General features: G+C 44.5%; 1 protein-coding gene across 2 annotated transcripts in view; it reads left to right on the top strand.

Annotated features, from left to right (window-relative positions):
• EPS8L1 (EPS8 signaling adaptor L1) overlaps positions 1-15,460 on the top strand; it is a 141,944-nt gene that overhangs the window by 14,988 nt on the left and 111,496 nt on the right. Inside the window, exon 1 of one of the 2 annotated variants that reach the window (XM_088450940.1) lies at positions 15,121-15,235. The exons of the other annotated variant lie outside the window; for it this stretch is intronic. The gene's annotated coding sequence lies outside the window, so the exon portion shown is untranslated. Of the gene's footprint in view, positions 1-15,120; positions 15,236-15,460 lie in introns of those variants that run through there. 2 annotated transcript variants of the gene reach the window in all.

Genomic DNA, 15,460 nt, shown 5'->3' with positions numbered 1-15,460 from the left:
CTAGGCAATCAAATGACTTTTCGCACTTCAGTGTATAATGATGAAATTACAGGAGCAATCTTTATGCAGTTACATTTTTATATAGCGTCTGCTATTTTCGAGAAGTATCCAGATCCATCTTTGGTGAGTATAGAAATTTTTAAACCTACATGAATGGCCCTTCTTTGCAAAGGCTTTCTTGAATCTAAAGCATTGTTATTTAAGGAATTGCACAATAATTCAGAGCAGCATAAACAGTTAAAATAAGATGAACAGGCATATGACAAAGCATACAGATGTGTCCTCATTCATCTAGCTTCAATACGCCATGCAGATCGTGAGTGAGCCGTCAGGTCCTGTGCAACTTTGCTAGCATCAGGCGGCTTTTCTTTTGCTGAAAATGCTTTGAAATCGCTAATATACAAGTGTCACATATCAAATTAATCAGCACAATCTCCTGGTGCTTCCTAGTAAGTAATTAAAATGTCTGGATACTGAGTTTGTCTCACTTCTGTTTTTTTATATTCCTTACATGTTCATGATTTTGGAGTTTCAGCAACTTTTTGGTTTTGACAACACTCTTGAATCCTCAAGAACATTCTAGCAAGTGTATGCGGATGATGTTTGACAATTCATAAAATCTTTCGGGCAAACTTTACTAGGCGGCGGTTTTGCTATCCGCAGATTTACTAAGGCCAAAACCGTTGTCAAAGCACCTTTTAGAGTAGAACAGAATTGAATATGAAAAAACAATATCAATGTTTTAGAACATAGAAAGAGAAGTATAGAATAGAATAGAAACCTCAGATTTATCAAGCAGGGATTTTGAAAACCGCCAGCAAACCCGCCAAAAAAAAAATGGGCTAGTCCTACACAGATGTGTTTGCTGAAACAGCAGATAAATCAATTGATTTTTACAGGCAACAATTGATTGACAGGAATAACATCCAATTGGACTATGGAGGATTATGGTGTCTCTCACCCAGTGGCGTAACTAGGGTATTTGGAGCCCAGGGCAAATCTAAAAAGGGAGCCCCCCACCCCACCCCATGTGCGCCCGCCGAAGGCGCGCGCGGCAAAAAAATGGGCGTGGTCACTTAAAAATGGGGCGTGTCAATATGACACACCCCTTTATTTTCAAACTCAACATTCCTATCCACATGCACCTTAACCCCAGTAGTACCCCTTATACAGTACCCCCAGTATGCAGTTGTGGTCCCTCTCATGCAGGCCCATAGTAGTGCCCCTTATACAGTATCCCCAGTAGTGGTCCCTCTTATACAGCCCCCAATTAGTTCCCCTTACTCAGTACCCCCAGTAGTGGCCCCCCCAAATGCAGTGCCCCACGTAGTGTTCCCCCTTATGCAGTGCCCCCAGTAGCAGTCCCCACAATGCAGTGCGCCCAGTAGCGGTATCCCCTTATGCAGTGCCCTTTTATATAGTGCCCCCAGCAGTAGTCCCCCCCCCATGCAGTTTTCCCAGTAGTGGTCCCCTTATGCAGGCACCCTGTAGTGATCCCCCCCTATCTAGTGCCCCCTGTAGTGGTCCCCGCAGTGTCCCTAGCAGTAAGCCCCTTATATAGTGCCCCCAGCAGTAGTGTCCCCCCCTCCCATGTAGTGGTCCCCCTGATGCAGGCTCCCAGTAGTGACCCCCCCCTATCCAGTGGTCCCTGTAGTGGCCCTTCCTATTATTGCCCCCAGTAGTGGTCCCCCGAGTGCAGTGCCTCTAGTAATACTAGGCCCCTTTTAGAATGCCCCCAGTGGTAGTCCCCCCCCCCCCCAAGTAGTAGTCCCCAGTAGAGTAGCCCCCCCCAGTATAGGTCCCCCCCAGTAGTAGCCAACCCCTCCCCCGTTGAGCAGATATGTTTAAAAATAACTAAATATATATAAAAATATACTTACCTGATTCCACGCTGCTCCTGTCCGCGACGCCGCTCCCGACCGCCAGTCCGCCCGGGCTGGCGCGCTCAGCATTATGGGACTGACGTCATGACGTCATGACGTCAGTCCCATTACCCACTGCAGGAGCCTTATACTTTCTTACAACTTTCTCCTTCTCCACTTATACACCTCACATACCCACAAAGTGAACGTATCCGCTGTCTGTTTCTGTGATGTCAGGTGAATGTCGTTACTGCAAAAGCACTATTAAATGATTATGAATAGAATTGCTTATAAAGGCCCCAATACACTAATGATTGATTGGGGCAATTCGCTGATCCCCAGACATCTGTGTCGGGAATCGGTTAAATCCAATATGTTGGATGTGGACTTTCACTGATCCCCCGACGGTGTGGCCGATACGATCGGGGTATCAGACAATCTGTCGTTAGATGTATGGGCCCCTTAATCCACTGTAGTCTGTTTCTATGATATAAATTAAATGCTGCTTTCTATAAAAGCACCATTACATTAAAATTAATAGCATAGCTTCTAAGCTGCAGTGGTTTAGATACCACAGTGAAATAGAATAGAAACCACGGCCAAATAGAACACTCCATGGTGGGTTGCCGTTTAGAAACTGGGATCGACGGAGGTTTTAGTTTAGACATCAAAACTGACCTTTAGTAAATACTGGGCCTGATTCAGAGACGGACGCTCTGAAAGAGCGCTCGCTCTGAATCGGGGTGTTTTTTTTTGTTCGGCCTCACAGCTATTGCGAGCGGCCAGGTTGATGGTCGTGATGGTCAAGACCATCGCGACCATCGGGCTTGCGACAAGACCCTTGTAGTAGGGTCTCGTGGCCGCTAGCCCCAGAGAGCTTCTGGCTCTAATAGAGCCGGAAGCTCTCCCACTGATATCACTGGTGATGTCAGTCGGGCCGCCCACAAACGGCAGGCATTCCTTTGTGAACGCCTCAGTTTGGCCAGCCACCCCCCCTGCCCGCCTACTATCGGGCAAGCTGTCAATCACCATCGACAGCTCGCCCCCTTTGGTGTGAGACCCGGAGCGACGGAGCACCCCTACGCTAGCCGGGTCTCGCGCATGCGCACGACGGAGCTGGCTCCGTCGTGCGCATGCCCAGTGGGCAAACATCGACCCGGTTGCGAGCGCTCAGCGCTCACAACCGGGTCTGAATCAGGCCCCCTGTCCATTAGGAATAAAAACCGCCGTCAGTTGACGGCATTTCCAAATTACACCGGAACCACCGCTTAGTAAATTTAGCCCTTCAAATTAAAAAAAATGACTTTATTAGAACAATATAATACTCATTTTACACCAGAGCTAATTGCAGGGTTAACCTGGGTAGCTCCTTGGTGTAAAAGGGGAGAGGGTTGGATTGCCGGGTCGAGTGACCCGGCAATCCAACCCAGGTAACTTGCATGGTTTAACACGGGAATAACCTGTGAAACCCTGCAGTGTAAACGTGTGCGATCTGGGTCAGGGTGACCTGGATCGTGCCGCATGCCTGCCGATTGGCTGGCTTGAGTGGCGCTTGGAGATGACGTCATCTCAAAGCGTTCGGTGTGAACGGTGCCGACTTGGGGAAATCCTGGGGCGGCGCAGGGAAATTCCGGGTCTGATCCGGATTGGAACCCTGATCCAACCTCCTGCTCAGACCTGGCTTTTCGGTATAAAAGCGGTATAAGTTAAATTCATTGAACTCTTACATTTATATATGCTACAATAGGGACATTTAAAGAAGACATGTTTTTCATAAAAACATGTTGAGAATATAAAGTTAGATTACAGATTTTATATTTTCAATATGTTTTTGTCTTTTTAAAAATAATATCATGTGTTTCAGGAATGGTTGATAACACCGGATCCATTGAAAGAATGTTCCAGTGTTTAGTCAGAGCATTCTTCATTTTCCTATTATTAGACAGTAGTTCCCAACTTCCTATATATGGTTTCAGCTTTCTTTAAGGCCTCTGAAATAAAAGGGTATGATATCCTTGTTCCCTAAATCCAGGGCCGGATTAAGGGGAGGGCGACAGGGGCGGTCGTCCTGGGGCCCCCACACATAGAGGGGCCCCCACACAAGGTCAATGTGACCCTGCCGAGAACAGGTGTCCAGCGGCACCTGTTCCCGGATGGGGGCCGGGCACAGACGCCACGGCTGTTCTAATACATGCAGCAGCACTCTCAGTGCTGCTGCATTCAACACAGACTCTGAGCGGCTCCCGAGTCTCCTCAACAGCATCATGTGACACATGTCCGTGACGCTGACGAGGGAACCCAGGAGCCGCTCTGCCGGGATACATCAGGTAAGAGAGGTGCTGGAGGGGGGGGGCAGGACAGGTGCCGTGTGGCTGCGGGGAGTGGGACGACATTAGTAGGCACAGATGCCGTGTGACTGGGGGGGGCATTAGTAATTAGGCACAGGTGCCGTGTGGCTGCTGGGGATGGGGGGGATTAGTATGCACCGTCGCTGGGGGGCTTGCGGGGGTACAGGGGCTGTGGGGGTGTAGGAACAGGCACGGGCCGTGTGGCTTGGAGGGGGCCCCCACAAATAAGTTGCCCCGGGGCCCCTACAAGCCTTAATCCGGCCCTGCCTAAATCTATCTAAAAATGTTTCACTTTGTTTCCTGCAGTCACTAATATTAGGGCATTTCCTTTTAATCGTACAAAACAACCTAATGGTGGTACCCGGAACTTCATCAGTATACCAGAAGCTGTGAAATGAACACACTGAATGTTATTTTGGACTCCAGTATATGGCGAGTCCTTCTTAAAAGGAGATGGGAACCATCATATTAAGCAATTCAATGGTCTGGCAGCCCTGAGTCCATTCCGGTTTTGCATCTAGGGTGATGTCACCTGAGGAAGTCTGGGATAGATTAAATGTATTGGACCTCTTAGATATTCTAAATATATACTGATAGTTTCTGGATACACCATAGAGCAGTGTTTCTCAAACCTTGTTCTCATGGAACTCTAAAGGGGCCTATCCATTAGGCGACCTGAAAAACTGAACGACTAGCATTCAGTCCTTCAGGTTGCCTAGGTGAGGTGCCAGCGCTGAACGGTGTTCACTGAACGTCATTCAGTGCAGGAGACCGACCTCCTATCTGAGAACATGCCGAACCTGAAGATCGTCGTCATGTTGACGGGCATGTTGCATATATAGTCGGCAAGGACCCAGCATGCACGCGTATCGCTGGTCCTTGCCGGCTATCAATTAGACAACTTTCTGAACGATGAGGGTTTTGGTCGCATCGTTCAGAAAGTCGTCTAATGGATAGGCCCCTAAACAGTGCATGTTTTCCAGATCATCTAGCTGGAACACAGGTGTGCTAATTGCCTAAAACAATAGATCCACATGTGGTACTAACTGTTCCTAAGGATACCTTGAAAATATGCACTGTTAGTGTTCCATGAGGACCAGGTTTGAGAAACACTGCTTTAGAGGATGTTTTGTGGCCAGAGACTACACCTTTGGTGTAACCTGAGGAACTTGGATAAACCTTATACTTATATGTAAGAGTAACTTATTGCTTTTATAATTAAAATTAATGCTTAGACTATTATACTATGGTGATTGGCTAAGGGCTGTGGTCCCATGCTCTTGGCAAACCAGTGCTTCCCCATTCAATCCAATGAAAGTGTAATTTTTTTCCTTTCAGGTTTTAAAACCGGCCTTTAGTAACTCTGTGGATCCTATTTTTTTCTATGTAAAAATATTGATTGTCGTCCGATGTTCTAAAATCGGGTTTTTGGATGGTCTCCATCGATTTTGATGTTAGTATTTGATCAGTTTACAAAATCAACCAAAAACATACCGACGTTTAGTAAATTTATCCCAAAATATATATTTTTTAAAAACAGTAATAGTTTTAAGGTGCCCACACACATAGCGATCTGCACACGATCCCATGATGTGTGCGATTTCCCTTGAACTGTCCCCCGGCAGCTCCCCGGCAGTCCTACACACAAATGGAGTAAAAAGCATCCAATCTGACTTAAGATCTATCTTGCATCTTAACTTTTTTTTTTTCCAGTGCATTGTGTACTAGATTGTCACATCTGCCCTACTGCATGGCAGATCTGACAATGCGATGTGCGACCAGCGGGGACGCGCATCGCATCGTGATCGTGAGTGGGGACTCACGCTTTACTTTCAATTTGGCCATATTTTACACGATCTGTCGTTCCAATGTGTCGGAATCGGCCAGATCGGGTAAAATATCGCTATGTGTGTGGCCAGCATTAGACTTCGATGTCACCTAATTCACTTATATTATCATTAGGTCTTTCTGCAAGTTAAACATGAATTAATTGAAATTTCTCTTCCATATAATTATATAAATCAGATTGCAGTCAAAGTGAGAGATCCATTATGGCAGCATGACACCCTCCAAGCCACATACTGAGTAGATGGTGTAGCGCGGCTACATAACATTTGCAGTCCCGGACATTTAACAATTAGGTTACCACCGAACAGTCCAGAGTAATCCCGGACAGGAGGTAACTCTAGTACCCAGCTCCCAGCAGCTTGTGGATGTGATGATGTTGCAATGCCGCTGGGAGCCAGGTACAGGTGCAACAGCTGGCACTGGGGGTGCTGGGGTTCAGTGAACCCTACGCCTGCCACTGCATAGTCTCTGTTTTGCCAGGTATTTAGCTGGGGGAGCAGTTGCTACCCCACTGGTGCCAGAAAGAAGAAAGTAAATATGGGAAGAACTGGGGTGTTATGTGGGTGGGGCTTATTTAATGGCCGGGTGAAGGTGGAGGGTATTGAGTTTTTGGTGGGGCTATATAAATATGGGATCATTAACATGAGGTGGGGATATTGGACTGTTATTATATGTTATTTATAAGGCACCACAAGGGTTCCTTATCGCCATGCATAAGGGATAACATAATAAAACAAAACACTAATGTACATTATTGTATATATTAGACAGTTACAGACAAGTTTATAAATTGTCAGAGTAGCATAATCACATCCTACAGTGATGCCAATTAAATAGTTACATTGAAGAGACGGTAGGGAAGTGGGTCCAACTCATAACAGCTTACATTCTGGGGGGGCTATTCATTTAATGCTATATTGGTTTAGGGGCAAGTAATTAAATGATGGGCTGAGTTAGGGGAAAAGGGATATGTGAATTCCAATTATTCGTTGTCAGGTTTGGTTGTTGATAATAGATCTACTTACTAAATGTGAATGCTAGTTATTTTATTACCAGAGCTGTGTGCAGAGAAATACGTAAACCTGTTCATTAAATGTGAACACTATTCGTTCAATATTGGAGCTGACTGAGGAGAAATCAGTCTATTTATTAAATGTGAATGGTATTGTAATACTATTGGATAAATGGATACTATTATAATAAAAAGTTAGGGCTGATTGAGGGAAATAAAAGTGAAGCTGAGGGGAAGCATTTATATTACAGTTATGTAAGCGGTTAAATATGCATATACATAAAAGAATCAGTGTGCTTGTCCAATGTCAGGATTACAGGCATTTTTAGGGGACCAGCTGCATGGCAATATAAATGCACTATATGAATAACCTTTTGTTAAAAAAAACAACAACAATTATTAGTGCTTATCCCTGCCGGTAGAAATGTGGGTATATCCAGTACAATAGAAATATGAAATATTGATTCATAGTTGGATCAAATCATTTAAGCTTCCAGCCCAAGATCGAGGGTGTCCAGTTCTCTATGTACTAAGCCTTGGAGAGAGATAAAGTGGATGGAGATAAAGTACCAACCAAACACAGCCTGTAAGTTGAGCTGTTAGGAGCTGATTGGTTGGTACTTTATCTCTGTCCACTTTATCTCTCGCAAAAGGCATAGTATATAGACCTAAGTCACTCACATTGATGCTTGAAACGTCACTGAAATGCAGTATAAAACCTGTACACTCACCAAGAAGGTTGGTTTTTAGTAGAGATGAGCGGGTCCGATTTTCCGAGAACCGGACCCACCCGAACTTCCAGATCCGAGGCAAGATACAAGTCCGGCTTGGGTTTTCCCGCCTGACTAGGATCTCAAAGCGAGGCAAAACGTCATCATCCCGCTGTCGGATTCTCGCGGGTTTTGGCTTGTATAAAAGTCCCTCTCCACGGTGATCAACGCCATTTGCTTGCTGAGTCCCGGGCTGTGCTTCATCCAAGAGGGGCTGCTGTGTCCATCCAGGGTCTGCTGTGTCCATCCAGGGGTTGCTGTGTCCATCCAGGGACAATGGCTGCTGTGTCCATTCAGGGGTTGTTGTATCCATGTAGGGCAGGGGCTGCTGTGTCCATCCAGGGGCTGCTGTGTCTATTCAGGGGTTTCTGTGTTCATCCAGGACAGGGGCTGCTGTGTCCATTCAGGGGTTTCTGTCTCCATCCAGGGGCAGGGGCTGCTGTGTCCAATCAGGGATGATCTGCCCATCCAAGGGTGCCCAGTGTATAAAAAAATAAAAGCTAATAATAATATATTTAATAAAAAAAATAATATATATTTTTTTGTGCTGTACCCCAGTGTACTATATTATTATTATTATTTTTTTACTGTGACATTGCCTGTCAGACCGCAGTGTATTATTCATACATGTATTTTTTGTGACACTGTAAGTGGTAGCGCAGTGTATAATAAATGTTGTGACACAGGGCCTGATTCAGAGCCGGACGCTATTTGCGCTCACTCGTTCAGAAAAAGGGGGTAGCTATTCAAATTAACCATTCGCTCTTTGCGGTCTGTTGATGCCTCCATGTCTGAACGAGCAAATAAAACTTGCGGTCGTAATTTTGGAAAAAACGCCCCCTGGCCGCTCGCATCATACGTCATGTCCGCTATTTATTAGATTAATCGAGTACATCGACCGGTGTCTGAACTGCTCGCTATTCTTGTGATTGGTTTTTCCTACCGCAATCTTGCGAGCAGTTCTGACTATAAAACAACCAAGTGATGAGGGCAATGACGCTGCTGTATTAATTATGCACACCCTTAAAACGGCCCGTTTTGACCTTTAGGCACGCCTGCATTCTGATCTCCACTCCCCGTTTTCAAGCACCTTTCCCTGTTACCACCCACATACGCCTCCTCCTGTCACTCAAATTAGCAGGCATTCGCTATTTAGCAAGCACACGATTTTCGGCCGCACTGACTGGTTTGCGCATGCGTATTACAATCCGTACGCATGCGCAGATGTGCGAACATTGCTTGGAACGAACGAGCGACCGCTTACGAGCGGCTCTGAATGAAGCCCACTGTGTGGAAAACGCAGTGTATTTGTAAAAAATATTGTCACACTGTATGTGGAAAATGCAATGTATTTGTAAATAATATTGTCACACTGTTAATGGGAAATGCAGTGTATTTGTAAAAAATATTGTCACACTGTAAGTGGAAAATGCAGTGTATTCGTAAAAAATATTGACACTGTTCGTGGAAATGCAGTATATTCGTAATAAATGTCACACTGTAAGTGGAACCGCAGTGTATTCGTAAAAAATATTGTGACACTAAGTGGAAAACGCAGTGTATTCATAAAAAATATTGATACTGTTAGTGGAAACGCAATATATTAAAAAAAAAATTGTCACACTAAGTGGAAACGCAGTGTATTCGTAAAAATTATTGTGACACTGTTAGTTGAAAATGCAGTGTATTCGTAAACAATATTGTGACAGTGGAAAATGCAGTGCAGTTGTAAAAATATTGACACTGAAAGTGGAAATGCAGTGTATTCGTAATAAATATTGTCACACTAAGTGGAAAACACAGTGTATTCATAAAAAATATTGTGACACTGTTAGTGGAAATGCAGTGTATTCATAAAAAATATTGTCATACTGTAAGTGGAAATCGCAGTGTATTCATAAAAAATATTGACACTGTTAGTGGAAAACGCAGTGTATTCGTAAAAAATATTGACACTGTTAGTGGAAACAGTGTATTCATAAAAAATATTGTCACACCGTTAGTGGAAAACGCAGTGTATTCGTAAAAAATATTGTCACACTGTAAGTGGTAGCGCAGTGTGTTTTTCTTTTCTTATTCATAAAAAATATTGTGCCACTAACTGGAAAATGCAGTGTATTTGTAAAAATATTGTCACACTGGAAGTGGAAAATGCAGTGTAATCATAAAATATATTCTAACACTGCTAGTGGAAAATGCAGTGTATTCGTAAAAAATATTGACACTGTTAAAGAAAAGACAGTGTATTCATAACCACTGTTAGTTGGAAATGCAATGTATTCATAAAAAATATTGTCATACTGTAAGTGGAAATCGCAGTGTATTCATAAAAAATATTGACACTGTTAGTGGAAACGCAGTGTATTCGTAAAATATATTGTCACACTCTAAGTGGTAACGTAATGTATTCATAGAAAATATTGTCACACTGTAAGTGGAAACGCAGTGTATACGTAAAAATGTTGTGACACTTAGTGGAAAACGCAGTGCAATCGTAAAAAATATTGTCACACTGTAAGTGGTAGCGCAGTGTGTTTTTCTTTTCTTATTTATAAAAAATCTTGTGACACTAAGTGGTAGCGCAGTGTGTTATTCTTTTCCTATTCATAAAAAAGTTAGCAATAAAAAAATGCAACTTTTCACTTCTTTTCTCAATCATGAATAAATGATTAGTCTACATGCCGACTACAAGACCACAACAAAGTGCTAAATAACGTGCATAATATATTAAACATAATGACATCAGAAATGCCTCAGCTGTGATTCACATAAACATAGTCATAGTTTCAAAAGGTGAAATTAGAGGATATGGTTTAAAAAATGGAATAAAGCAGCTAAAACTGCGTTCTCTGATATAGTGTCCCTATTCCCTACCCATTGCCCATCTACCTAAATTTCAGTGAGTCAGAGGGGCAACTCCATGCAACCATATTCCAGAGTGCAGCTGCTCCTCCTGTAGCCCAGGTCAGAAGATGTGTAGGGGTGTGGTGATATGGACTAAAATGGAGCTCACATCCTCTAAAGTGGACAATGAATTCCCAATCTAACAGGGAGCGCAGCTGTAATTTATACACAACACTGGATGGGATGACGATATAGGCTTGGGTGCTAGTATAATGGTATAAGCTGGTGTAATGATATAAACTGGGGTTATAGGCTGGGGTGATGCCTAGGCATAACACCAGAAAAGCCACATCTTGGGTGTGGAATTATTTTAATCCAAATCCTGACAACAGTTGTGAAGGCATCTGTGCCAATTTTAAAGCCAAAATTAGTAGAGATAGGGACCTTAACCATCTTGGAACCTCCACTGTTATGTCATCTGTGTCACGGCCAGGGTATTTCAGCATGGCGCTAGGCGGGTGTTACCTGTGAGGTCGTTGTGGCGCGGGCTGTCTGGTGGCGAAGCTGGTGTCTGGCGGGGGGCTTTGGCTGCGCGCGTTGTTGTGCGGCCCTGTTGTCACTCTGCGCTGGTGAGGCCTGGCGGCGTCTCCGTTCCATTTGGCATGGGCGCCGCCATCTTGCCTTCTGGCCATGTGATGAGGCTGGCCAATCCTGGTGAGTCACATGTTCCCTCCGGCCAGTAACAGCACGGCATGGGGTATTTAGGAAGGGTCAGTGCCTTCCTTCTTTGCCAGTGCAACGTGTATCTCAGCCTAGCTGAGAGGGAGTTCTCTGTGCTTTCCTGTTCCTGTGAATTCGCTGTCTGCCAGTCTGCCTGTCAGCTCCTAGTTCCCACTGGACTACCCCGCTACCTCCATCACCCTTGCCCATACCTGAGTGCCTGAGCCTGCTGACATCCTGCGCTTCAGTTCACTATCTGCAAACCTGGCTTGATTGTTTTCAGTTCACTACCTGCAAACCTGGATTGATTATTTTCAGTTTCACTACCTGCACACCTGGACTGCTCTAATTGTTTCTACCTGGACATTAACCCTTTTGCTCCCACCACAAAACTCTTGTGCACATTTATATTTTCCTGGACTTTTATTTACTGCCACATTATATGTCTACTCAAGCACTTATTAAAAATCCTAGTTTTATTTTCAAATCTGCTTCTGTGATCGCTCCTGCTACCACCCCGGGTCCACAAACAACCCAGAACATAACAATCTGCAGCTCTTTCATCAAAAACATTTTGCAAAATTCAGAAACTTTGGCTAAAAAAGTAACAACAAGCAGTACTGCATCAGCTAGCTCCCTTCTCTCTGCTAGATCCAAGCACCTGCCATCTTCACCACCAACAGCTTCATCAACAATATCCTCAATCATGAAGCGATTGGTTTGTTTGGGCCTCCACAAACAAGCTACCAATGGGCAGCTGACATTGCTGGCAATGATCTCTACATGTACAAACTGGCCTTACAGAGGCAAGATGTTGTCGCAATCATCATCATCTGATTCCTGACCCTCATCTTCACACAATATTAATTTGTCCCAGCTGGAATCCACCATTACAGGTGCCTCTGTAATTTTTGCATGTAATTGACGGTAAAGGTCTTTCTCGTAGAATTTGCAGTTCATTTTGATGGACATCATCTTTTTTTCACATTTTGTGGAAGTAGCCTCATAGGCTGATCACTGACAAGGTTCCCGGTTGTGCTGAAAACGCTTTCTGAGTACACACTGGATGGTGGGCAGCTCAAGTAAAGCAAAGCCAGTTTGTGCAAGGGCCTCCAAATTACCTTTTTTTCCTGCCGGTAGTCAAACTGACTGTCTGACATGCCTATTTGGATGCTATCATTAAAATTTTTTAAATAGTCCTCAACCATTCTTTGAATGGTGACCATATCAGATGAAGTCACGGTAGAGGTGTCATTAATTGTAGGGAATTCTGACCCGACCAGATGTCAAAAGTTAAAACTTGGTTGTGTTGACTCATCTGCATCACCAGTGGGTGTTTTAAAAGTTTAGTTTTTTCTCAGCAGATGCACTTGCTGGAGAAACTGAAGGAGAAGCCATCGCTGCATCACGTGTCACTTATGCTGACAATTTGCCTACCAACAGCTCGTTGCATCTCTTCAGGTCTGTGTCCATTGTGAAGAAAGACACAACGTCTTCATCCCTTCTGGGATGAAAATCCACTCCCAGCAGCAGAAGCAGGCATGGCTCTCAAGGATTCTCAAGAAAGACACAACGCAAGACTTAAACTTTGAATCTTAAATCTTTTATTTGCTCTGTTCGGCTTGTCCACATATCTGTGGTTAAGTGGACAGTGGGTACAACGGCATTTTGGAGGCCACTAATTATATTTTTTTAATGTCCCTGTACAGGTTGGGAAATGCTTTTCAAGTGGAATCTTTGCAAATGATTATTTAACAGTCAATTGTTTTGGAAAGCACTACTAGTAGTCTTCCTGGTCCTCTTCTGGGATGAAAATCCACTCCCAGCAGCAGCAATAGACATGGCGCTCAAGGATTCTTCTGGGGCAAGGACTGATGTGAATGAGTAAAATATTTTTTGAAAATGCCTCCCCTCCTCCCTCATAAATTTACTTCGGAATCAAAAAATTTAATAAAATTTACTACCAATCAACCCTTCAACTGCATACATACCCGAACTCCCTCAGGCCCAGGGGCGTATCTACCCATTGGCCAGGATGGCACTCACCAGGGGTGCAAACCAAAGGGGGGGCGCTGTCCAGCAGTGCCACCAGTAGCCAAGGGGTGGACAAGTCCCCCAGCCCCACAAGTGTAGGGCAGACTGCAGTGATAGCGGTCTGCCCTACACCATTTACAAACACACAGCCACCAGCGGCGGCTGTGTGTTTGTAATAGCAGCCAGCCAATGAGAGTCAGACAGACTCTCATTTGCTGCTGCGTCGTCCGTGGAGGGAGCCGGCTGGAGCTCACTAATGAGCTCTGTGTGCCGGCTCCCGCCGCAGCATGTGATGGGAGAGACGTCATACGTCATGACATCTCTCCCATGCAGGAGAAGATTGGCTGGGACTCAGAACAGACATTGGCGGTCGCGTCAGGAGCGAGGATCAGGTAAGTTTAATTTTTTTTTGTTCTTTGTGTGTGTGTAAGCCTGGCACTACAGGGGGGGGGGCACTGAAATAGGGGGTGGCAGCTACTGGGGGCACTTCATGGGGGGGTGCCCGTTACTGGGGGGCACTGTATAGGAGTGGCCACTACTGGGGGCAATTTATGGGGGTGGCCAATACTTGGAGCACTGTATAGGGGTGGCCACTCCTGGGAGCAATTTAGGGGGGGGTGGCCACTACTGGGGGCACTGTATAGGGGTGGCCAATACTGGGGGAAATTAAGGTGGGTGGCCATTACTGGGGGCACTATATAGGGGGGACTACTACTGGGGGAACTGTATGGGGGGACTACTACTGGGGGCACTGTATAGGGGGGCTACTACTGGGGGCAATGCAGCATAGGGGGGATTACTACTGGGGTATTACTATTGGGGGCACTGCATAGGGGGGCGCCAGTCCATTACATCGCCTGGGGCGCTTGGATCACTAGATACACCCCTGCTCAGGCCTCTTGAATAATAAAAAAACATTTGTTTCCTGATGTACCATGTTGGAAGATGAACTGCCACGTGTTTGTGCCACCCACTGCTGCTGCTTAGCTTTGTCAGCCAGGTAGCTTGGTGCAAATTTTGGGCCTAAACTGGATGAAAACAATATTGTGAACTGTGAGGTGGTCAAAATTTACTGGAAACAAGTGGAAATTAATGTTATTGAGGTTAATAATACTGTATGAACAAACAAAAGCCCAAATTATGTGATTTTAGCTGTTTTTATAATTTTTTAAATAAAATATACAGATCCAAAACCCAAAAACAAAACACGCAAGGGGCAGTTTTGGCAAAACCAATCCAGATCCAAAACACGAGGAGATACCGATCCAAAACATGGGGGTCGGCGCACATCTCTAGTTTTTAGACAACACCTACAGTAAACAGTCCTTTATAGGATTGTGGGACAGTAGCCAGATAAACATTTATACTGTACCGCTTGTATAAGAATTAATTGCATGGTTGCTGTTAGGACCACAATGCGTGGCAGTTCATCATGGTAATTTTTATTAGACAGTACGCCTGTTTAACATAAAATAACTGAATTCATTAAGGTGTTACCTCAGACTTAAAAGTCACAAAGTCACATACTGTAAGATCATTCTGTGAAGAATGTGCCTGTTCTGTGTTTGAGTATGTTGCCAAACTACACCTAGTTTCCAAGTGTACTGTAAGGAATGTGGGTGTGTCTCACCTGAGACATACTGCAAGCGGGCACTGCACCTGTCACACTGCTACCTGCAGACCTGAGAGAGGCACACACGGGAACCTGTGCTTAGGACTTACAGAAGGAATGTGTATTTATTGCTGTAGGATTGTGGATTAACCTGCTAGGATTTGCCTCATTCCTTCTATATTACGGTGAGCAGACTGGATCAGAAGTGTTATATATTTCATATTATCTCTCACAGGTAATATAACTCCTGTGTTGTGTATATTTAACAGGAGCTTCACCATACAATAAATCTCCATCAAGAACTGTAGGAATGATTTCTATATTGGTTTAATTTAAACGACTTCTTCATTGTCTTCCTGAACTAATCTTAAGTGTTGATCTGTGTCCTAACAATCAGTCTTTAACTTATG

Source organism: Taudactylus pleione, unplaced genomic scaffold (genome assembly GCF_031769625.1).
Source record: "Taudactylus pleione unplaced genomic scaffold, aTauple2 ptg000535l, whole genome shotgun sequence".
Lineage (NCBI taxonomy): Eukaryota > Metazoa > Chordata > Amphibia > Anura > Myobatrachidae > Taudactylus > Taudactylus pleione.
The sequence above is the reverse complement of the archived record's forward strand: the minus strand, read 5'-3'. Positions and strand labels throughout refer to the sequence as shown.